We start from the raw sequence: 24,748 nt of genomic DNA, 5'->3' as shown, positions 1-24,748 counted from the left end.
TTATTATAATTACTAATAATTTTATATTAATAATATATGTATTATTCATATTTAGAGGCTGCAGAGAGAAGGCAAAAAGAGGATGCATCTCAGGGAATGTTGGATGTTTAATCTCTGGAATAAAAGAGAAAGAAAAGAAAAAATAGAAACACAAATTGCTACATCTGGGCCCCCACCAGAAGGTGAACTTAGGTGTACAGTTTCAAGAAGCATAATATGAGTGGAAAAGTCTACTGCCAACAACTGGTTAATATCTGCAATCAAGTGGAATTCCTCAACTTAATTTCTTCTCTGAATAGATTAAGATTCAGACTTTGTAATACTATTGCCCTGAAATGTAATGCTAAAAAAAAACAAACCTGATTTTCAAGCTTAGAAGATGGCTACACCTTTCACTAAATACTTATTTTACTACATTTCCTCTTCTGCAGTAAGCAAGTGATTTGCTATTTTTCTTAGTATTTAAAAGATGTAACTAAATAATGAATATATAAATTGCATATAAAATTCTGCATATACCTCTATGATTAAAATTTGCAATTGTACTTCTATCTCTTATAAAATGATCTAACGACTTAAAAATATATATAATATATAAATATGTAAAAATTTGTTAATATATAATATATTAACCTAATGCTATATTATTTAATAATATAGATACTATATAATAAAATATATATTATTCATAGTATATTATATATAATATAATTAGTATATTATTATATATTTGTATATTATATACCACTAATATAATAAGATATAATGATAATATGAATAGAATATGTATTGCATAGATTTGTTGCAGAGGTTCAGTAAGTTAATTCCTGCATGGTGCCTGGGACGTAAGTGCACAGGAATAGTTTTAAATGAGGGAAGTACCTAATGGATGGAGGAAGGGGGCAGATAGGAGTGGCTTCACCCTTGAAACTGAAAAACAACTAAATTTTGTATATACTATGTAACCGTGAGGGCTCACTGCTTTTCTGTGTCTTCATTTCCTTTTTAAAGCTGCTTTTGAGGCCAATTTTAAGTGACATCTTTAATGAAACAGAGTTGTGTAGTAGAAAAGCATTGGCTCTGGAATTATACAAACCAAGGAAGAATGCTGGCTTCCTTATTTAATAGCTGAATGATGCTGGATAGTACATTTAATTCTCTGGGCCTCAGTTTTATTAACTATAATTTCAACAAATAACAATATAAACCATACGAAAATATTTAAAACTTCTATCTCTAAAGGCCGTTAAAACTATTTTAATCATATTGTCTATTATATAAAGTTTTTAGATGAAAAGGGGGTTGCTATACAAAAAGATTTGATCTTACAGTTTTGCACCATCATATTAAACATGTTTTTCCCCAATAGTAGCAAATTCAGCAATTCTCCAACCAACTTTCATGGTAGCACTACCTTTGGAAAGGCATTTACAAGTTGGTTTAAATGTTACAGGGCTTATTATGGATATATCTCATGTATTCTGTGGCAGGTTTCCCTTTTATGTTTCAATGCCTCAAAAAGATCTCTTCTGATACTGTATTTTTAATTCATTTCCACTTGTCAAAGGGGGATATCAGGTTTTATTTCAAATTTGTGTCATCCCATTGCTATGTGATATTTGACATTACAAAATATAATGCAACTCTCCACATATTAAGCTCAACATAGTCATAAATTTGTACTCCAAGCCCTCATTGACTTCAATAGGGCTTGGACTTGTGGAATGATTGCAGATCAAGGCATTTTGATATAATGTAATTTTTTAAGTAGCTTTTTTCCATAAGGAGAAACATGCTGCGAATAGCAAACTACCTGCACAGCATACACACAGCAGTCAGTAATCCTGGTCCTTGTCAAAACATTTTCTGTTCATATGTAAGTATTGACTGTGGTGAGAGACTTAAAATGACTTTAAGGAAAATCTCTGTGGTCACACTCTACTCCCTATTAGCATAACACAATTTGAGGAGCTTCATTAAAATCCATTCTTATAGAACCACGCCTTGCATGCTTTATTACAGTAAACTAGCTATCAAGTGGACTATTGACATTCTATGTATGCAAATCATAGTATCTTTTCCATTATTTTAAAATGCTTTTGTTTCTAAATGAAGATTTATTTTGCCAGTTGATCACAAAATGAGCACGCACAATAAATCATGAACAGCACAGTCTGAAAATATATGTTTCAAGTTCAAGCAGCAATGATCTGCTACTTACAATCCTGAAGATAATAAACATTTTTATCCAATCATCCAGAGTCTAAAGAAATTCAAAAAAATGGAAACTCTTTGAAATATACAGGCTTTTGGGTATCAAATTACCTTTGAAACCCCCCACCCAGAAGTATCTCTAACAAAATCCATTTGAAATACTGCTTCAATATTCTAAAAAATCAATAATTTAAACCACAGGTTGAACATTTTTACTGCTTCCACTGCAGACTGTCATTTTTCGAAATGAAAATGCTAATGATACCGAAGGGGAAAGCACTAAGCCGAAGAGATGCATGAATGAAACGTTGGATTGGCTAGACTTGCTGGTTTGATCTCTTTCTCCCTCACTCATCTGTGACAAGATGTCTTTTAAAATCAACAACTTTCATTTCAGTGTTTCTAAAAAATGCACTTCTCTGTTGTACATTACATCCTTCTCTATAGGAAGTTAAGGAATATGCTGTAGCAAGACATTTTATAGTAAATATGAATACAGAATGTAATACCAAGTAGGCTGTATTATTTCAGTGCAATCTATAACGTTGGGACACTTTTAAAATATTGCAGAGAGCACTGGAGAGAGGATAATCCCCTAGTACTAACGGTTTTCATATTCATACCACTGTACTAAAACACAAGCCATGAAGGAAGCCATGGAAATCCAGAGCCCAGAGGAGTTCAACTCAGAAAAAACTTTTTCATTGCCTTTGAAATTTATTTTTGTCTTTAAAGATTTAAGAAGTAAAGGTGTGAGATCAGGGTCATTGCCTTCTCTGTAGGGCTCCTGGCTTTGAATTTGCTCTACCTAATACAGGATCTTGCTAGTAAACTTGGTTAATGTCAGGTGGAGTAATTTTCATCCAAGAACTGGGAATTATGATTCACGGGATGTAAAACATCTTACTGGAGGGAAGATTAGGGAGGTGGAAAAAACAAAACAATGATTGTCAATGAATAGCCAAACATGGTCCCATGAGCTATGGGACTCATAAGGGAGAAAGCTGGTCCCCTAAAATAATGGAATTAAAAAGAGGCCCATAGCAAACCTTTTAACAAGTTTCTAATTTCTTTTTTAAAAACCTACAGAAACCTAAATTCTACCCACAGTAAAATGATAGCACACAAATATTATTGATCAATTTCTATCATGTGATAAATCACATCATGTTTCGATCTGGAAGCAAAAAATTCGAACAAGATAGAAGAGGGCAATTCAGTCTTTGTTGAGCATCTGCTGTGTTCAAGGAACTGAGATATGACTGTAGGGACAGACAGAACAGAGGAATTAGAAATTATTAAAGCTCAGTTTATCCACACAGTGGAGATTCTGACATCTACCACAGTGAGTTGCTAGTAGTAAAAGAGAAAATGTAAATTATATGGCTTTCGAAATGCTTGACATATAATATATACACAATAAATACCCAATGCTAGTTTCAAGGAGGAAAATGGACCTGGTATACAGATAACTCTAAAAAAATTTAAAATGTTTTAATTTTCTGTTTGTTTGTTTGTTTTAAAGATAAGGTCTTGCTGTTGCCCAAGTTGGAGTGCAGAGGTGCGAGCATAGCTCACCGCATCCTCAAACTCCTGGGCTCAAGTGATCTTTCCATCTTAGCCTCCCAATTAGCTGGGACTACAGGCATGTGCCACCATGCTCAGCTTAAAAAAATGAATTTAAATGTAGCATGATAGACTGAAAAGAGCTAACTGACAGCTGGTTCACCTATCTCATTTTAAAAGGCTTCACAGTGTGTTAGTGGCAGATTTGCAATTTCATTGCAATTTCTGTCTTTTTCCTCTTAACACAGGCGGTTCTAGGACTCCAGCAGTTTATACGAACACAACTTTCAGTCTGGGCAACATGGCAAGACCCCAAATCTATGAAAAATACAAAAATTAGCCAGGCATAGTGTCACACTCCTGTAGTCCCAGCTGCTCAGGAGGCTGAGGCGGGTGGATCTCTTGAGCCCAGGAGATCAGGTTGCAGTGAGCTGTAATCATGCAACTGCACTCCAGCCTGGACGACAGAGTGAAAGTTTGTCTCAAAAAAGAAAACACACACACACACACACACACACACACACACACAGTTTTAAGATTTTAAGATAAAAGAAAGCTTCCAGGATGGGTCACATCTAAGCTGGCTCCTGAGGATGAATTGTATTCTCAAAAGTCAAGATACTGGGCAGAGCTCTTCAGATACGAGCACATTGCATGCACAAGTGCTGGGGCAGAAAAGCACAAGCCATCTTCAGAGACTGTGCATGGCACCCTCAGGCAGCTTTACCTGAGTAATGAGTGGTCTGCACATCCATGTGCACAAGCAAAGTTTGTGGACTGAATAATAAAAACATCATGTGAAGTCTGAGAAATTTTATCAGTTTCCAAAGGGACAAATATTTTAAATATGTTAAGGCTTCTGTTATTGTGTCTCCTTTATGGGAAGAGGTTGGTGGGAGGAATTAAGACTAAGAGAAAGTTAAGATGGGAGAGGGCATTGTAGGCACGCTAAGATTTATGGCCTTTCTCCTGCAGATAAGCAGGACAGAGAGATGTCAAAACATACTTTGGGGAGATATAGTTGGATGAAAACATGTAGATTAATTTCTGTAATGTCCAGAAGGACTACAGAAATCAGATTTTAAGAGTTTCAGGCAGTGTCCTTTCTTTGTGCTCTCTCTTCCCTTCATTGAAAGTTAAAAGTCAAAATGTAAATATAGACTTAAAAGGGTAAATCATTCTGTTTTTCAGCTTTATTCATGTGAACTCAATGTTTTAATAAATTTCTCTTTCCAAGCCACATCAAAATGATTTGTTATATTGTTAATTTTATTATTATTGATTATATTATTATTACATTAGCATTTGAATCTGTGAAGTGCTGTGAGACAGTTTGTTAACAATTTGTCATGACACCTCTGCTGGGTGGGAGGATGACACACATCATTATCATTATTATTAAGATTTTCTTTTACAGCTGGTACCATGATAAATGATTTACAGATAAACATAGCAATACTCAAGTTATTTATATCAAGTTAATTAATCATATTGATTTAACATCCTGTTCTGTTATTTAACTTTTCCCCTTTCTATGTTAGTTTTAGATCTAATTTTAGAATAATTAAATTGAATTTTAAATTTAGAACTCTGCATTAGTACCTATATCACATCTGAAAAATTATTAACATTTTCAGATCAATTTTAATAACTGCAGGTCCTTTATTAGGTTGATCTTTTCTTTCCAAATATTTGACATCATTATAGTTGGAGAATAAAAGTACCTGTTGACAGTTTTCTTTTGATATTGAAAGGTCCTGCTTCAGTGATTGCACAGAACATAGTAACCATGTTTTTCTCATCTTACGTTCACTTCCTTTGCAAAACAACGATAAACAGCTGGCAAGTCAGAGACACCAGAGTTTTTCCTAACTTCTCTCTTCCCATATCTAGCCTCACGCAATCGGTCACCAGGACTGCTACTTTACTCTCTTTTATACATGTCAAATACATTCACTTTGCTCTAGATACAACCTTGAGGCAATATCTTTTCTTCTTTACTGTATTACACTGTAAGCTCCATGAATTTAGGGCCTTATATTCCTCTCCACTCTATCCTCAACATCCAAGCACACTGCCTAGAAATAGTCATTAGTTACTTGTGCAATGAACATGTTCATCTGCTCTCACTCTTGTGACTATTTTCTACACTATTATCACAGAATCCTCTCTAAAATGCACATCCAAGCCTGTCTTATTCTTCTTTGCATATAGTTCATTATCCTTTAAGATAAAGTTCAAACTCTCTTTGGTGAACAAACAAGGGCCTTTATTATGTGGGTTCCATTCTAATTCTTACTCTCACTACATCATCCTTCCAGTGAAAGTAAACACCCATTTTTACGGGGCTTTCTTTTTCTCCCTGACTTTGCTCATGATATTCATCCATAATGTATTCTCTATTCTTTGGACAGGCACTATGCAGGGCAACTGTTTGGTAACATCTTTTTTCCAATGGCATCCCTTGCTCTAGCTTGGTTTGGTGCTTCCTCTGTAGTTTTATAGATCTTCGTTTCTAATTCTCTCATAGCATGTTTTCTCACACATATCACATCTAGATTTTAGGTTCTCTGAGAACCAGGATTGTATCTTATTGTTATACAATACATGATCTATAAAAATGAAAAAACAAACTACACAGAGTATAAAATACTATAAAAAATACAATGCTAAGGGGGCCAAGTATGTGGTTTAAGAGTACTCTATTGCCATCCAAACAAATTTGAACAAATCTTTTGATTAAAGAATAATTTTCATTATCTGTAAATGAAAGCTCTTAGACTCAAGCCAGATCTGAGGCAAGTCTTTTTTTAACACTCACAGTCTGTGCTATTATATCTAGAATGATAAAATTATCAGGCAGGGCAGAAGTGAGCAGGGAACAATTGATTCAGACTCCTAGAGTAATGATCCTTCTCCTTGCTATCTACAGCATATTAAATGCTTTCCTTTTGGCTTCTAATTCTGTATGTTTTGCTCAAAATTTAGCTGGGAATATTTATTCATTTCTTTGAACTATATATAAACAGTAAGAGACTACTCATTGAATATAGATGATCCTGTAACACTTTCTTCCAAAGGCAAAGAACCTATATAACTAGCTATTCTTTGGAAGTTGCCTGTAACTCCAAAACTCTATTTTTAGATTTGCTATTACACCACGCTTCCAATAGAACAGGGTCAAATTGCCCCTGATGACCACACTTTCTGAACAAGGGGAAAAAAAGATGGAAAGTGGAAGCTACTTTAACTGTCAATTATATTAACCAGTTGTCACAATGATTGTTAATAAGAATATTAAGGAAATTATTAGGCCTTCATATTTTTACTTTTTCTACTTATTAATAACACTAGGAGTCAATATCATAACGGGAAACAACTTCATACCCACTATGAAGGTTATAACAAAAAAGATGAACAACAATGCTGGCGAGTATGTGAAGAAACTGGAAATACCATATATTGCTGGTGAGAATGTAAATTGGGGTAGCTGCTTTGGAAAACAGTTTAGCAATTCCCAAAAAGTTAAAAATAGAGTTACCATATTACCCAGAAACTCCACTCCTAACTATATTCCAAAGGGAATTGAATATATATGTATCTCCCCTCAAAACTTACATATGAATGAAGAAATATTTATAATAGGTAAAAGTAGAAAAATACCCCACAAAGGGTTATGAACTAATGAATGGATAAACAAAAGTGGTATATCCACAGAAAGAAATGAAGCATTAGATTGATAAATGCTACAACACAGGAAAACCCTGAAATATTATACGAAATACATAAAAGAAACCAGACACTAAAGTCATATATGATTTTGTTTATATCAAATGTACTCAATAGGTAAATCCATACAGATGGAAAATACATTACTGGCTTCCAGAGGCTGCGGGATATGGGGAATGGGGAGTAACTGCTAATGGGTATGGAGTTTCTTTCTTAGGGTGATAGAAATGTTTTGAAATTAGATAGTGGTGATGGATACACATTTGTAAATATACTAAAAACCATGAAAGGGTACACTTTAAACAATGGATTTTATACGTAAATTATAAAAACAAATAATTCTGAAGACGAAGTTGATGGTTAAGAACACTAAATATTATATTTTCTTATTCCAAATTTTTTAAATTACAGGGATAAATCTTTCCAAGCGGTTAAAAGAGAAACTGTCTTTACACTAAATATACACACACAGTACTTTGCCTCTCTCTCTCTTTCTCTGTGTATGCGTGTGTGTGTGTGTGTGTGTACTTATTTAAAAGCCAAAGTAAAGTATTACATGAAGTTCTCAACAGATGATTGCATAAAATCATGATTTTCAGAATTCACTCTTGTGATGGCTATATATTAATAGAAGCCAGCTACATTTTGAAAAGTATTTTACATGTTTTATATATTGACAAATTATAGTTGCATATATTTATGGTATACAAAGTGGTGTTATGACTTTTGAATACAATGTGGAAAGACTAAATTAAACCATTTAACATATCACCTCAAACATACCCATCACCTCAAATATTTAACATTTTTTGTGATTAGAACATTTGAAATTTATTCTTAGTGATAATGAATGTACAATGTATTGAAATAGATTACAATTTAATAGAAAACAACATTGAAATTTATTTGTAAACATAAAGAAATTTTTTTTTTCTTTGCATGAATTTTATTTTGGTTTGTTTTTCTTTTATTATTATTATTATTATTATTATTATTATTATACTTTGGGTTTTATGGTACATGTGCGCAACGTGCAGGTAAGTTACATATGTATACATGTGCCATGCTGGTGCGCTGCACCCACTAACTCGTCATCTACCACAATAAAAATAAAAAAAACAGCAAAAAAAAAAAAAAAGAAATATTTTTTCTTGGAAGTTATGATTTATAAAGAGTTCTTCTCTAAGACCTTAATTTCACTGATAGATCTACTTGATATTTCTTTTATGTAAACCTTCATAACTTATAATAAAAAACTTTAAAATTTATTTTCATGAGGACTAAGATGAAAAGTTGAGTGGCTCAAAATATAGATGGGTTGGAGTTACAGCACTGACCTCTATCTGATTTTTCTCCCTCAGGAGATATATCTTTAAATAAACAATTTCTGTTTATTTAAAACAGAATATATCTTTAAATAAAACAAATTTCTGTTTGTTTAGCCTTGTATTCCTCTGGTGAATTTGGTAAATTCATTTTTCTGCTATCTTGAATACTTTGTTTATGAAGTCTTCCAAGACTCTGTAACTATACTTCAAATGGAATGAATATAATTCTTCTACATTCTTGAAATAAATATTTTTATTTTACATCCATTTTTACGTCTGAGAACTAGTATTTTAAAACATTGAAAAACACCTTTTGTGTTAAAACAGTCAATATTTTCATTTACTATGCATATATCTCCAAGATTAATGCTAAGGCAAAGACATTTCAGAGACTGCATAATGTGTATTTCTCTCTATCTAAAAACATATATAGTATATATACAACTTCAAATTCTCCTTGGAGAACAGTGGGAACAAAAAAACATCCATATCTATCTAATCACATACAGACTTACTTACAAAAATTACTTACAAAAGAGGTGACCCTTAACACTTTTCTCAAAACAAAGGGAAATTTATTTTATTTAATAAGAAAGTCACAACAATTTTTGATACTATAATTTAATTTAGGCCTTCTTATCTCATTACAAATACAATTTTTATTTAGTAATCTAGTTTGGAAATACTGAAAAGTTTTTCATGTTTTATTTACACAAAAGTGTAAGTCAATCCAAGGGTCACTGTGAACTTGCAGTCCTTTGTTACAACTGCAACATAATGTTCTATTCAAAATCTTATTTCAAAATCCTCAAAATATGATGAATCTGGGTGGCAAATGGTAATAGAGGCAATCATTTACATTCAGGTCTCTTATGAAGAGGCAATGTGTACGTACCTAACATCATCTGTAAAGGACCTATATTCTCCAATGGATTCATTTAATTTATCTGCAGGGTGAATTTTTATGTTAGTATTTCAGCTATAGGTGACTTATCGAAATGAAAAGTTAAACCTCCTCAGCTACAAAGAACAATAAAAACAACAAAGCAAACTTCTAGAACTTTTATTTTTAAAGGCACTCAAATTTTACAGGTAATTCATCAAACACCATTCACATCCACACAGAAATCAAATACATTTCATCATGTATTGAAATATTTTTTCTTACAACTTAAACTACAGGCAAAATCCAGTTGCATGACAAAACTGCATAAACAGTAAAACGAAAATGCTGTCATTACAAATACAATTTTTACTCAATTAAAATATCATCCAAACTTATATTTGTATCATGTCTAACATTTTTATGACTCACAGTGATATATAAATTAATAATTAATGAATTCAAAGCTCTTATTTCAAACGTCTTCTAATCAGTCATTTTGTTATCTTATATTTTCATAAAAGAGGCATTGTTTTAGATGTATGGGATTATCCTTTTTTTATTTTTTGCCAAATATATATGTTAAAAGGAGGAACTGTAGAATCATACAATGCGTAGATTAATATAATGTGAGATAGTGTATCAGAGGTGATACATGCCATGCAAGCAGCATATTTTACATTCCGATGCACATTTTAAGCCTTCTTTTACTCACGTAATTTAGGCTTCAGATGCATTTCTCAATTGCTCACTGCAGAATAGCTGCAGAACTTAAACAAAACCTTCAGTACAAAAATGACAACCCTTTTGTTTCCACTAAATCCGTATTCTGTCATCCACTGGCAGGGAGTTTTCCAGTCATGTTCTCTGCCAGTCCTTACCAGTTTGCCAATTATACAAGCTGCTTCCCAGACATCAGACACAAATTCCACAAGACTGCTGTGCAAGCGTACCCTAATTAACCATCAGCTTAATTAGACAATTTACTGTGTAATTAGCAGGCAATTAGTCAACACCTCTCAGATCTTATTGACTGCTGTGACAGCCTTTCAGTCTTTGCACATTCCAACATTCCAATACACAACAGCGACCATGTTTCTAGCACTCTCAAACCCTGTACGACATAGTTCTGGACGGAGAAGTGGGTAATATTATATAACAAAGGAAAAAATCAATATGGAGCCTGTCCAATTATTGAACTGTTTATAAATTTGTCTTTTATTTAATACCAGAAGTCTAACATTAAAACTACTTTAATATCTGCTTCAAAATGGTTATAGAGCCAACTTCTTAATATGTTCTATTTCATGTTTTAATGTAAAACACTTTAAATTTACTATGAATTATACTCCCGGATTGGCTCTGCCTATAGTAACTTGAGTAAATTTTCAATCAGTGTATCAGAGATCTACTCAAGCAGTGACGCGCAACTATAATCCCAGAACTTTGGGAGGCCGACGCAGGAGGATCACTTGAGCCCAGAAATTTGAGACCAGCCTGGGCAACAGAACAACACCCTGTCTTTAAAAACAAAACCAAACAGAAACACATTAGCCAGGTGTGGTAGTGCACGCCTATAGTCCTAGCTACTTGGGAGGCTGAGACACGAGGATCACTTGAGCTCAGGAGTTCAAGGATACAGTGAATCTACACTCCAGCCTGGATGACAGTATGAGACCCTGTCTCAAAAAAAGAAATCTTACTCATGTTAATAGCAGTTGTAGACACAAATCCTATAAACACTGCTAAAAAGTGCTCTGGGATAGGGAAGCGTTTTTTAGTTTTCTTTGAGTCAGCTACGAAGAAATCACACCTCAGCATTTTAAGGTTTACGTTAACACTTTACATGCGTTACATGATTTTAACATTTAAATTAACACATTAATTTTACATAGAAAAGCATGTTTACAAATGTATTCCTCTGAGGTCATGTACATGTCATATAATACCCACTGCTCTTTGTAATGCAATTTCTGACCCATATAAAATATTTTCCATTATCTCGAGATTTCATGACTTGTAACTAATGAGATCCCAACAACTGTAACAAAGAATGATCCTTTATCACTTTTCTTTCAGAAATATTACAGAAGAGGATAAATTTTACTGAATGATTTAAAAGTCATAAGATCTTCTGTTAAACAAAAAGAACAGGAGGAATTTGTGACCACTCCTTCATAGTTTAATTGGTTAACTGCCATATACATTTTCTAACACCTGATAAACTTCCAGAAGTATAAAACCACTATGACAACATAATTATTTCTGCATTATCTAAACTTTGCCATTAGCAGCAATTTTCTCTTTCTTCTTTTTGAATGTAAGGGCCTGAAAATTACCAGCACGAACAGTTATTGAAAGGCCACAGGTTGGAGGAATCTAGAGAAGTCCATTGTGGCCTTATTGGTACGAGGTGAAGTAGAATGAGATGAGGACCGAGAGATAGGCAGGAGCTGTTTGATGACATGATTTGTACAAAGATTCTGGATTTTATTTTAAGGGCTAAAAGAAGCCATTGAAATGTTTTAAGCAAACAGCCACGATCTGATTTAAGATGTCAAAGACCACTCTGGCGGTGGTGTGGAGGCTGGAATTTAGGATAAGAGTAGAAGCAACAAGACTCTTTTAGGAAGCTGGTATACTATTCTGTGAGAAATGATGGGGTCTGTGATGTGGGTGGTACCAGTGGAGATGGGAAGTGACTTTCTACCCTTTAATAACTGATTACATAACTATTAATATTTTAGTCTGGCATACAGATTATGATAATAAGAATTATAAATTTATTGGCAGGGTGTTTTACATGTTACGAATCATTTTAATATCTTTATTTAAAAAAAATTCAATCTAAGCCTCACTAGAATACTGTAAAAAGGCAGAGCAGGTATTATGGTCTCTTTTGTAATTGAACATGTGGAAGTTTAGATAAGTTAACTAATTTATTAACAGTCAAATTACTTACAGAAGAGGTAACCCTCAACACTTTTCTCAAAACAAAGGAAGACAACTGTAACATTTCAATAATAACTAGTATGATTCACTGTGAAAACCATAATTTAAAACTTAAGAGTATATTGTGCCTCTCTAGCCTTCTGCATGCAAGCTTGTTTTTCTCTTTTCATATTATAATACTTAATAAGATAATATTTGTATACATTTTATTTACCTGTGGATCTCTGTTGTCTATACAATAATATGTCTCTTTATATTGATCAACAGGAGATGTCCAAAAATCACACCAATGTTTGTTTATTCCCTCCATTTAAAAGCCATATACTAAGTGGCTGCCTACCTTATGCTGAGTATTGTAAAAGATCCAAATATCTTTGTGGCAATCTCACGTAACTCCAACTATCAGGAGTATAACTGAGCAAGGACCCCAGCCGCTGTGCTGTGAATGAATCCACACCTGCATTTTCACTGCAGCCATGCTTCCTGTGGCTTAGCCAATGACTGAGCAGGGCAGAGATACTAAGCAGGCCCCTTCTTGAAAGACACGAAGACTCCAGATGGCTTTGTCGAAGCTTTCTTAGTCTGCAAGGCACTCTATGATGCTCCTACTCAACCCTTCTTTCTTCTCTCCTCAATGTATGGCTTGACTTCTATTGCTGTCTTATGGCTCTCCCAGTCCTCCTCAACCTCCTCCATATTGTCTCCCACAATTATTTCACCTAATCAAATCCATGCATGTTTAATCACATCTTGGCAACTGTTTCTTGGAAGATCTGGACTAAAACCTGCTGCCATATTAAAAAATTACATGTTACTGACAAAATCCAGAAAAAAAAATCTCTGTATGCGAATATTTGTATGAAATTTAAGGGTTTTTAAATAATGCATTTTCATATACTAAATGTCCATAAGTGAAATTCAATATGGATGTTATTAATGCAACAGAATATTAAAATATACATTTTGGCAGAGACCTTAAGGGGCATTGAGATAAATCACAAAAATAAATTTTTCCCTTACAGAAATGTTCAAGTAGATAACAAAAATCTGCTTAGGGAACACTTACACCCTTCACTCCAATATGGAAACAAAATGTTAACAAAAAGTTAGGGATGGATGTTGGAGACTATGACGTGGTTTCTTTGGAGCATGCTTCTGGGATTATATGAGTCCCACTGTCATCCCAAATCCCGAGAGACAGCTTTTAAAGGGTACCCTTCAGAGCACTTTATATGTGTTCCCCACAGTTTTATTTTCTTTTTTGGAGGTTGGTGCACCGTATACAGTGTCCCACTCTGCTTGATATATCGAAAAGGTCTGAGTTGTCTGTTGCTAAAAGATAAGCTAAAAGAGATGCAACTGTACAGCAACTAGCCTGTATTCCTAGAATTTGTCAGGGGAAAGGAAACGTAAGATTTTCCTGTGGACCAATTAAGGGACCCATATTTAAATAAGTAATGTGAAGTCACCTTAAGCTCTGTTCAATATGGTCCCTTGGAAAGGCAAATGTGTTGCAGCAGAGAAAAGCTAAGTAACTGAATAGCTTCCTAGGAGTTTCCTAGAGAGCAAGCTATGACCAAAGATTCAAAAGCACCATAGGGAAGAGTTCCCAATGATGGGAAGTATTTTTGAAGAACGCTTGGAGGTACCCATTAGATAAACTTTAGTCTAAACAAAAGTATGTCTCCTAAAGAGGAATATTATAGCTGTACAAAATTATATTTAGCCATGAAAGTGAAAATACTCTTCAAGAGGTAATAATATTTATCAATTTAAAATTCATTATGTTGCTGAACAATGTATTACATTGCAAAATAAAACTGGTTGATAAGAGGAGAGAGGTAGTCAGTCAGCAGGTTCCCTTTGCAGGGCCTAGTGGTCACAAGATCTGATTTCCAAAGACTTCCATTCAGGAAAGGGGCTGGGGGTGGGGTGGGGTGGAGTTTAAAAGGAATCCATTCCCTCTTGTGTCCATTGAGTAAAATTCTATAAGAGCTCAGACAATGGAGAGAAGATAACCATTGGTTAATGTAGCTCCAGGGGACTTGGGTGGTCATTGGCCTTTTAATATTTGAATAACAATAAATGTCTTCTTATGGATAAAGAATGGTAAAATTAAGGTAAAGATGATGCAAACATAAACCTGGTGATAAAACCAGTTTTGTCAGAAAAGAGAGTTTGTATGAGGAGAGAAGTGAAAGTTATTGTTGAAATGATAAACAGCAGTTGTATTATGATTAACAGTCTCTTCCAAATTGAATTATGTAATTTCTTTGCTTAAACCTCTTAACAACAGGTTCCCTGTTTATACAATAATATTTAAATTCCTAACCCCACAGGCCTTTCTCACTGTCTCTACAGCTACTTATACCATTTCATGAGACATTATGCTGCATCTTACATATGCTCGGTTCTCTCATGACCATGACTATCCATGTGCTATCCCTTCTCCCTAGAATAAAGACAGTTCAAATGTGAAGAAAATAAAAAAATAAAATATTGAAAATAAAAAAATAAAAAAATTAAAATTATAAAATAATTTAAAAAATAAAATATTGCATATTAAGTAACATTTTAGTATTAAGTAACATTTTAGTCTAAGAATTCCTGTGGCCTTAAGTCATCTTATATCTTTTGGTGTATATATTTTCTGACCTACAGTTTAAGTTTTCTAAAGTAAATACCATACATACACACATACACAAACACACACACACACACACACACACATACACACTCTCTCGAAAAATAGTATATATAAAAGGACATTATAAGAGCTCTCAAAAGACATCAAATCTTGCCCAGATACCTAAAAATGGTACTTTCTTTAATGACATTTTAAGCTAATTTTTCACATAAATAGAGGGTAAATTTGGCAGGATAGAAGTGAGAAGCTGTGTCAGACACATGAGATATTGTAGAAAAACACGTAAATGAAGAAAGCAGGGCAGGATGAAAAGGGCAATGGGCTTAGCTGAAGTGAAAGAAGCAGATGAGGCAGTGGGGTAAGAAAAGGTAATTGGTGTGTGATAGGGCAGTTTGAGTGAATATTTCCCTAACAGACCAGTAACTTCCTTGAGTTAATGGACACTTTATTTCTTACGACACCTCATTTCAGAAATAGTGGTACTTGAACACTAAGCACATTGCTAGTCCTTTAGGAAAAAGGAGCATACAGCGAACTGTAATTTTACTAAAACAGAGTCAGTCTTGTAACAAAATAGCAAACGTAGGTATGCCTTTAATAAAAATCTGACAGTAAGGTAATCATGGTATAAAGTATTTTAAATGAGTATAAAGAATATCATTACATAGTAATGACTAGAATCTTATTAAAAAGCAATAAAGAAAATACAAAGGCAAGGAGAATATTATGAAATTCAATCCAACTAATTTCAACCAAAGATTGTATCATCTAAACATACCCAGAATATGGAGATTTTTAACTGGTTAAATTTAAAATTCACAAAAGAATTATGTGAGACAGAATAAGGGTAAAATCAGTTTCTCAAACAGCAGGACTGTACTTTAAGGAAATTTCCATTAGCCATAATTATGAGAATTTTCCATTAACCTTGACACCAGTTGCTTTTTTTAAAAAAGGAAACTGAATAAGAGGTACTTTCCATTACAAGTTAGATTCATCTACCAGCTAACCCAGATCAAAATTGTACACGTCAATTTATATTATTAAAAAGTCTATTTGAGTTTCACTTTGTCCACTCTACCAAAACGATTAACTAATTAACAGGTGTGAAATCACAGCCTGAAATGGCAAAGTGGTGAAGATGTAATTATATTGGAAAATTGATTAGTCTGCTTCATGGTTAAAAATATTACTTTGGCTATAATTAAAAGATTTTTACTTAATATTAGAAATAAATGCATTAAATTGTGTTTGAAAGCATCTTAATCCATATTTTTTACTTAACAGACTAAGTCTGGCAAACATGGTATGATTGGAACAGAGACTGATTTCAAACTTTAAGGATAGACAGTCGTGTATTCATTAGATTCTAACTTGCAAGATTTAGCTTCAATATTGAATGTGTACACACGAGTGTGCAAGCACACATACACATTCTTTTGTTGATGAAGAAATGAGGGTTACGTCATAGAAGAGATTGCTAAATAGTCTTGAAGTGAACACTTGGATGAAGTCTCCCATACGACTACTATATGTGAACTGTAGCCATTTAATAAACTAATTCTTTATAATTTGAGGATGAGTTGATTTTATGAATTTCAATAAAATAAATCTGAGTTATAAGAACCTAGCTAGGTGATAAACTATTAGTACACAGAAGTCATCTCAGTTCTTAGCATGTTAAAAGTCTCCCAGATAAAAAGCTTACATTGAATTTATTTTAACAATTATAACTCCTAGTTAATGTATATTATCAGGAAAACAATATTATGCAATAAATAGAAAATAATCATATACAAAATTGGAAGCTAGAACTATAGCAGCAAAAATAATGTACTGGACTATTGTTAATTTATTGTTTCATAGACTTTCATGATGAGGTAATATATAAACTCTTAATAATAATTAAGTAAATCAGTTTTATTTAATCTTTTTAAAAAATCCAGATCTTTATTTCTAATGAGACTTTCCAAAATGAGTTACAAAAATAAATTGTGATGTTCTGTATTGTAATCCATAGAGAATTATCCAGGCTCTTAAATATTATTACATGACATGTTTGTGAAATTTTCAACTTTAAATATTATCTTTAGCATTTACAGTCCTGACAATGTTATTCCTCAGTTCTCGTCTCGTTGATAGGTGCTAGCAATTTGTGCAATTTGTGCAAATGCAGGAGCAACTTCCTCTCAATTAAGATAATGTGGATTGAAACAAGTTTCTTGGAATCCACATGGGAGAACAGACAACCTACATGGTAAAAAGTCTGCAAACCTTATTATGAAAAGAAAAACAGAACTATTTAGAAAGGAAAAAGAAAAGGCTTATGGATAGGACATGAGAGCTGTCTCCAAGTAACTGAAGAGCTGTCATGTGGAATTGTGGTTCAAATTAGAATACTATAATTATTCATTCATCTAACAAGTATGTATTGCGTCCTTTCTATCTGCCAGACATTGTTCTTGGCACTGGGCATGCTGTAGTGAGCAAGAAAGACAATATCTCTCTACTTACAGAGCTTACTTCGAGTGGCTAAAACAGAACATAAATAAGCAAATAAATAGATGACCAAGAGCATGGCAATTTCATATGGTGATAAGTGCAGTGAAGAAAAAAACAAGCAGCGTAATGTGGGATGGAGAGCCTGGGTTTTGAATGGTTAACAAGAGCTTCTCTGAGGAGGTAACTTTTGATCTGAGAACTGATTAAGAAGAAAGAGCCAGTCATATAAATATCTGAGAGAAGAGCATTCCAGGCAGATCAAACACCAAGCAAAATGGTCCTAAGACAGGGAGGAAGTTGCCATGCTGGAGAACTAGAAAGGGGGCCAGTGTGGCTGGCTAAAAATTGGCATCTGATGACAGCAGATTCACATAAGCTGTTAAATCAAAATGCTCTCTTGTATTCTCTCTGAAATTGCACATAGAAATATAAAATTTCTGTGCAACTTATATTTCTCAATAGAAAGACAAGCATAGGTGCCACTCTATTTGAAGCAGTGGGTAGAAAGTCCTCAGTGTAAATGCTCAGGCTGAACTCTAAGTCTCTGAAGACATGAATGCAGTCAAACTGCCTTCATTTTAGACATAAAGTAATGTGGTCCAAAGAGGATACATTATGTAAAAGCATGATATAGTGGAAATTGCAGGGATTTGTATCAAATAGACCTTGGTTCAAATCCTGATGTGGCAGATTTCACTGTTTTGATGGGAGGGGCCATTTCCATGCTGTTACAACCTGATCTGGTCTTGTGATGTGCCCTAAAGAATGGAACACAATGAAAATTACATTGCACAACTTCCAAGCCTTGGCATCAAGAGGATTTGCAACTTCTCCTCCTGCCTTTTTTGTAGCACTGACAACTTGTGAACAAGTCCAGTGTAGTCTCTTTGAAGATAAGACCATATGGAGATACAGGCCTAGTCATGTCAGCTGAGGACCCAGGCATGTGAATGAAATCATCCAGGACCAGCCACCAGCCAGCCACCAAACAGTCTGTCAACTGATTGCAAATCCACGAGTGAGAACAACTAATATCATGTGGAGCAAAGGCAAGTCAACCCAGCTGAGCCTTGGCCATACTGCCAAACTGTAGAAACAAGAGCAGAAAACGTGTTGCTGCTTTTGGTAAGGTGGTCTGATATGCAGCAATAGGTACATGATGCTGAAATAGGTTACGTTTGCTAGCATAACAAAATATAAAATATGTGGCCCTGGCTTTGGCATTGTGAGGCAGGCAGAGCCTTGAAAAACCAAGAGTAAGATCTTAGTAAAGGCTGGAAGAATGGTGAACAAACTGTTAATAGAGGCTTAAAATATGGTATGAAAATTGTTATTGGAGGGTTGGAAAAGTGGCCTGTATTATGTGCTGACAGAACAATTGGCAAGAATGTCAGCAGTGATAATTTGGAAAACAGAAAGTAAACATAATACATCTCTAGACAGAACACTGAACGTGTTCAGTTGAGTGTTTCTACCCAAGTGTGATAAGGTACTATAAGAGAGAAAAGAGCTAAATAAGGCTATATTTAAATTTGCCATGCAAAACAGACAGAATCCAAGAGACCTAGGACACACTGGGTCAGAAAATATACTATTCTTTAAATTTGTTCTCTCCTAGATGGAAAAAAGATTCTCAAAATAAAGTACCTTAAAGATCATCTCAAGAATATTGCAGTAAGACAGTTTGTTAAGACTTTAGAAAGACCTACGGCAGGTCCTAGTAGATTCTCTCAGGGCTTCTAACATTCCTAAAGACCTTGTACCACAACAGCAAGGCATATCCAAAAACAAAAGAAATCTGTTTAAAAAGAATTATGGATGTGACTTTGGGCATCAGTTTAGTCCTTAATAGATTCAGAATTATGTTAAGAGAGTTTTATGATGATATCACCATGAGTTAGGACTAAAAGAAACAATTCAAAACAAAGAGAGGAATAGGGTGCTATAACTTTATTTGGGCAGGAACAGGCTGCCAAAGCTACTCAGCTGTCAACAGGGGCCATCATTATCCATTTACAAAACAAACAAACAAACAACAACAACAAAAAAACTCAGAGGAGAAAATCAGTAGCCCAGAGATAATCAGTAGCCCAGAAGGCAGAGCCAATAGTAGATAGGAACAATGGATTAGGACATCCTTACCAAGGAGCATAAATGGACCCTGATTCTCCATCCCTGGAGCAAGAGGCCCTGAAAACATGTGCCAAACTGAATTTCAAAATTGCTATGGACAAGTGATTGCTATATGCCTTCCACTTCTCCTGCTTCTAAAGGAGATTTTATCCACTGTGGTTCTCTTGACTGTATCGTTTTGTGTTGGGTGTATGGAAGATAGAAAACATGTCTTTCTATATCACAGAATCCTCAGTAAAAAGAAACTAAACCCAAATAATCTCATAGGCATTTGTACTTATGAAGATCATAAGATAATGAACCTTGAGCCTAATGCCATGATTAGATGATATTTTGGGTGTCTTGGAAAGGAGTGGATGTAGTTTACGTTTGGGAGAGATGTGAATTGCTCTAACCAGAGGGTAAGTTAGGACTGTTTGCAAAGATGGCTGCAATAATCCTTCCCTACTTCTATGCATGTCCCTTTGTAATGTGGTTTTGCAGTTCTTTTTATCAATACGCGGATGGTATTTACCTACTTCATGAACATACATTGACTTTGTAACATGCTTTGAAGAAAATACGGAAGTAACACTGTGTAGACTTTGGAGTCTTTGCGTCAAGAGATCTTTCAGCTTCTACTCTTGTCCTCCTAGAACACTGCTAGCCTTGTGAAGTAGCCTTATCAAACCTAAACCAGCCACCTTGATAAGACATTGTGAGGCAAGAGAGATTATGAAGAGATAGAGAGAAAAGCTCAGCCATCTCCGCACTTATAGCAATCCCACATGAGGCTCCAGACACATTAGTGGAACATCTTGATCCCCAGGGATCCCAACAACCAACTGTAAATGCATGATTGAGGCCAGCTGACACCCTGTGAAGTAGGAGAACTGATCATACGTGCTGAGCCCAAATTGCCAACCCACATGACTATAGTCAAATAGATAACTGTTGTCTTAAGTCCTGGACAATTTATTTAACTTTCTCAGACTATTATTTCATCTGAAAACAATACTATCTATCTTATAAACAGATTGTGAGGATTAAATGAAATAACTTATAAAAACATTTAGTCTATACATCCTAAGCACTGAATATAGGGTAGCTAATAATGTGAATAATGATAACAACTATAACAATGACCTATAATATTACACATGTCCAAGATAGCGACTTAGAAGCAGCTTTGGATTAAGACCAGGGCCTCCCAGGCCAAAGTACCTTTCCCCACACTACACTGCTTCTCCATATTTGTTAGACTTTCTCTAAGGTATTTATTTACTTGGGGAAGACAACAACAACAACATTTTATTTTAAATAAACAATTCATTTATATTAATGTTACTCTGATTTATTCCACGATGTATCAGAGGGCAGAACTATATATAAAACATGGATGAAATTTATGAGAAGGCTGATATGGGGTCAATAAAAGGAACATATTTCTAAAACAGATCTTTCTACAGTCATACAGGTTGTATTGCCTTAAAGATGTAGTATATTCCTTGTCACTAAAAGCATTCAAGAACAGGTTACATTTCTTCTCTCAGGACTACCAATACATGCAGTTAGAAAGTTAGGCCAGCCAATTTTTATGTATCTTCTTAATATTGTGTGATACTTGCCCTGTTTTCTCAAAAATTCTCTGCATTTTAAAGGCTTACACAACAACCTAAGTCTTAAACCACAATCTATACATTTAGAAATTTCACTGACATTTTCATTTTTAGACATGTATAGATGCACTATAGAAAAGCAACATAGAATATGAAAATTTTTTAATTGGCCTTTTCTCCTTCGATTGAGATCAATACTCAAAACAGTCAATTCTTTTATGTGTTAACTGTCTGTTCATATACTGGGAAAAAAATAAACTCAATATGCTCTTGCCAAAAAAATCTATGTATTCATTTATCCAGCGAATATTTATGAAACATTTATCAAGCCTCTCCTATACATTAAGCTTTGTGCTATGGGGTATAAGGCTGTATTTTACAGAAACAGCTACATAAATACTTTGATGCCGAAAAAAGAGGCTTAAATATTTTCAGTTTTTACTTCTTAGCATTTTATAAGAGAGACCTATTACAATGGATACTTATTTACCTAATTTGATACTTATTAAAACAAAATCTATTCATTCGAGATATTTTCATAATTATAGTTAATCACAAGTTAATCTATGTATAGAGAGGGCTTACAAGTGAAGTGAACTGTTGCTTGGGTTTAGATTTGATTTAGGATAGAAATAAATACTTCTTAGTTTATTTATCTGTGTAGTAATAAAGCTATGCAACTTGCAGTTTCATGTTATAGATTTGCAGTACATAATATGTAGCTCTCCAAGAGAACAAAATTTATGGACAAGATTAATGAAAACAAAATGTTTTTATCTACTTCCTATCAATATAATGCGAACACAGGTCAAGGGGTTATTTTATGTGAAGTCCAAACCATTTCTAATATTCCCTCTTAAACAGATCACTTTTCTGTTTTGTCATGATAATTTAGCTTTAATCAAGCTTGACAGATCGATTTCTCTCCCACCTTTCAAAATTTAAACTTGGAGCCGATATACATTTATATAGAAAAAATGATTTCATAACTATATTTTAAATATGACTTTACTATCTTTATAAAACATAAATAGAATCTCAAGAAAAGCAATCTTGTTATTTTGAAACATTCTTGAAAACAGATTTGAAGAGGAAGAATATAGTTAATAAAAGCCATTTTTGATGTTATTTAACACAAAAGCAAACAGATCTTTTTATATTTGACATTAAAAATCTGATCATTTGCCTTTTTAAAGAAAGCACATACAGCTCTTATATAGACTGCACAGTAAAGAATAATAATATTTCTGTTTACTGAGATATCAACTGGCATTTCACTGTAAGTCAATGGTCTATCAGTGCTACAGTGTATTAGATCTCAATCTGGCATCTACAAATGTCAAGAGTATAAAATATATATATATAGAGAGAGATAGATATATATAGAGAGAGATATATAGAGGATGAAAATCAAAAGCATGTTCCAAACTCCCAAAAAAATAAAAAAAGGGAAACAAAGTTCACGCAAACATATTTGCTGCAGAAATCAGTGCAATATTCAGCTGTCAATCCAGAAAAACAACGAGGGAGCCACACTGTCAGTAGGACAGGATAATAAAATTTCTAGCAGATGTTCAGTCAGGGCTCTAATTTTTACTGAACTCCCTTGGTAAGCATTTAATTTCTTTATCATATGCAAGCTTGGCAAATTGTACTTCATCAAAATTGTATTGTGAAATATTAATATTTCATATGATAACAAAACCCCATAGAATAACCTTTGTCATATTAAGAGCATCCAAATTTCAAATGTCAAGATTCTGAATTTTAATACATTTTAAATAGATTCTTCAATTGCCATAATAAATTATAATAAGGCTAATCTAAATTGGTATACTATAATGTCACAGAAATGTATAGTACATGTAATATTTTAATAGACGTCTTTAGTAAAAGGCTGTAGGGAAATAAAGTATGTTCATACTACTGAGTTGTATACTTCCAACGTTTCATCAATAGGAAAGCATAGAAATAAGCACATAAGATGTAATTATATATTCACAAATTTAATCACTAATTAGGAACCAGATAAGGAAACAAAAAAAGTAGACCTCTATGAGGCAAACGGACTACTCTGCAAAATCACGTATGGAAAATAATCTTTTTTGAAAATGGCATTACATAAGCCCAAGGTGGCTTCATTATTTTTGTCATTGCAATTTGCACAAATATGTTTAAAATAGTCTGCACAATATTTTGTTGTACCCACCATCAAAGTAAGTAAAATAGGGTTTCCAAAAAACCCCGCATGGTTACATTTCATGTGCCAAATTTAATTTCCATTTGTTCATAACTCCCCTTTTGAACCAGCATCACAGACTTCTAAATTGATAGATTAAATTCAAATTGGAGGTTTAGAAGGAAGTTAGCTTCCACATTTATTTCTGCTGGTGATCCTAATAAAGGCAAGTGCTCCTAGGTTACTGAAAGACGCAGCATCACAAATCAATGCATGTTACCAACAGTGTGAAGACTGATGTCTCTGATTAATCAGAATTCAATTATTGCAAGCGAAGAAAACATCAAATTCAAAGCAGCAAACACCTTTTTTTTCAGCTATAATTCTTCACTTGTGCCCAATTAGCCACCTATTTTGGTTTACATATATATTTTTTAATAGCATAACTAATATAGTCAGTAAATGCTATCTGAGACTCAGTTTTCTCCAACAGATTAAACATTTGATTATAGCTTCTCAGTAATTCTTAAAGAATCAATTGAAACAAAGACAAAATATACTATCAATATTCTACAAGGTTATAAACAATTGATTCAAGATATTCTAAAGCTGAATCTAGCATATTCTGTTACATTTTACACTTTGTTTAATAAAATATTCAGTTGATTTATTTGAAAAAATAACTTCTCTTTAAATATAAAAAAATCTTTACGAAGGATTTTTTTCCTGCACTGTTTTTTTTTTCTAACTTTTGAGAATTCTCTAGATTTTCCTGACCACACTTACACATTGCATCTTGTAAAGCTGTCACAGTAAGACAGCCTTAATGTTTTAGCCATAATAATGCCATCTATTGATCCTAGTAAGAGGAAAAAGAAAGAGAGAATGTGCTTAATGGGGCATGTTTGTTCTCTATTATTTTCTTTGCCTAAGGATAAAGCTGATTCAAATAATGATACTCTTTTCTTAGTCACTAAATTCACACATTCATATACATTAATTATTACTAACTACCAG

At 33.7% G+C, this 24,748-nt stretch overlaps 1 protein-coding gene across 4 annotated transcripts in view; it reads right to left on the bottom strand.

The window, feature by feature from the left end:
* DPYD (dihydropyrimidine dehydrogenase) overlaps window positions 1-24,748 on the bottom strand; it is an 844,474-nt gene that overhangs the window by 410,223 nt on the left and 409,503 nt on the right. The gene's annotated exons all lie outside the window — the stretch shown is intronic.

Source organism: Pongo pygmaeus, chromosome 1 (assembly GCF_028885625.2).
Source record: "Pongo pygmaeus isolate AG05252 chromosome 1, NHGRI_mPonPyg2-v2.0_pri, whole genome shotgun sequence".
Classification (NCBI taxonomy): Eukaryota; Metazoa; Chordata; class Mammalia; order Primates; family Hominidae; genus Pongo; species Pongo pygmaeus.
This window is presented reverse-complemented; position numbering and strand designations above follow the sequence as displayed.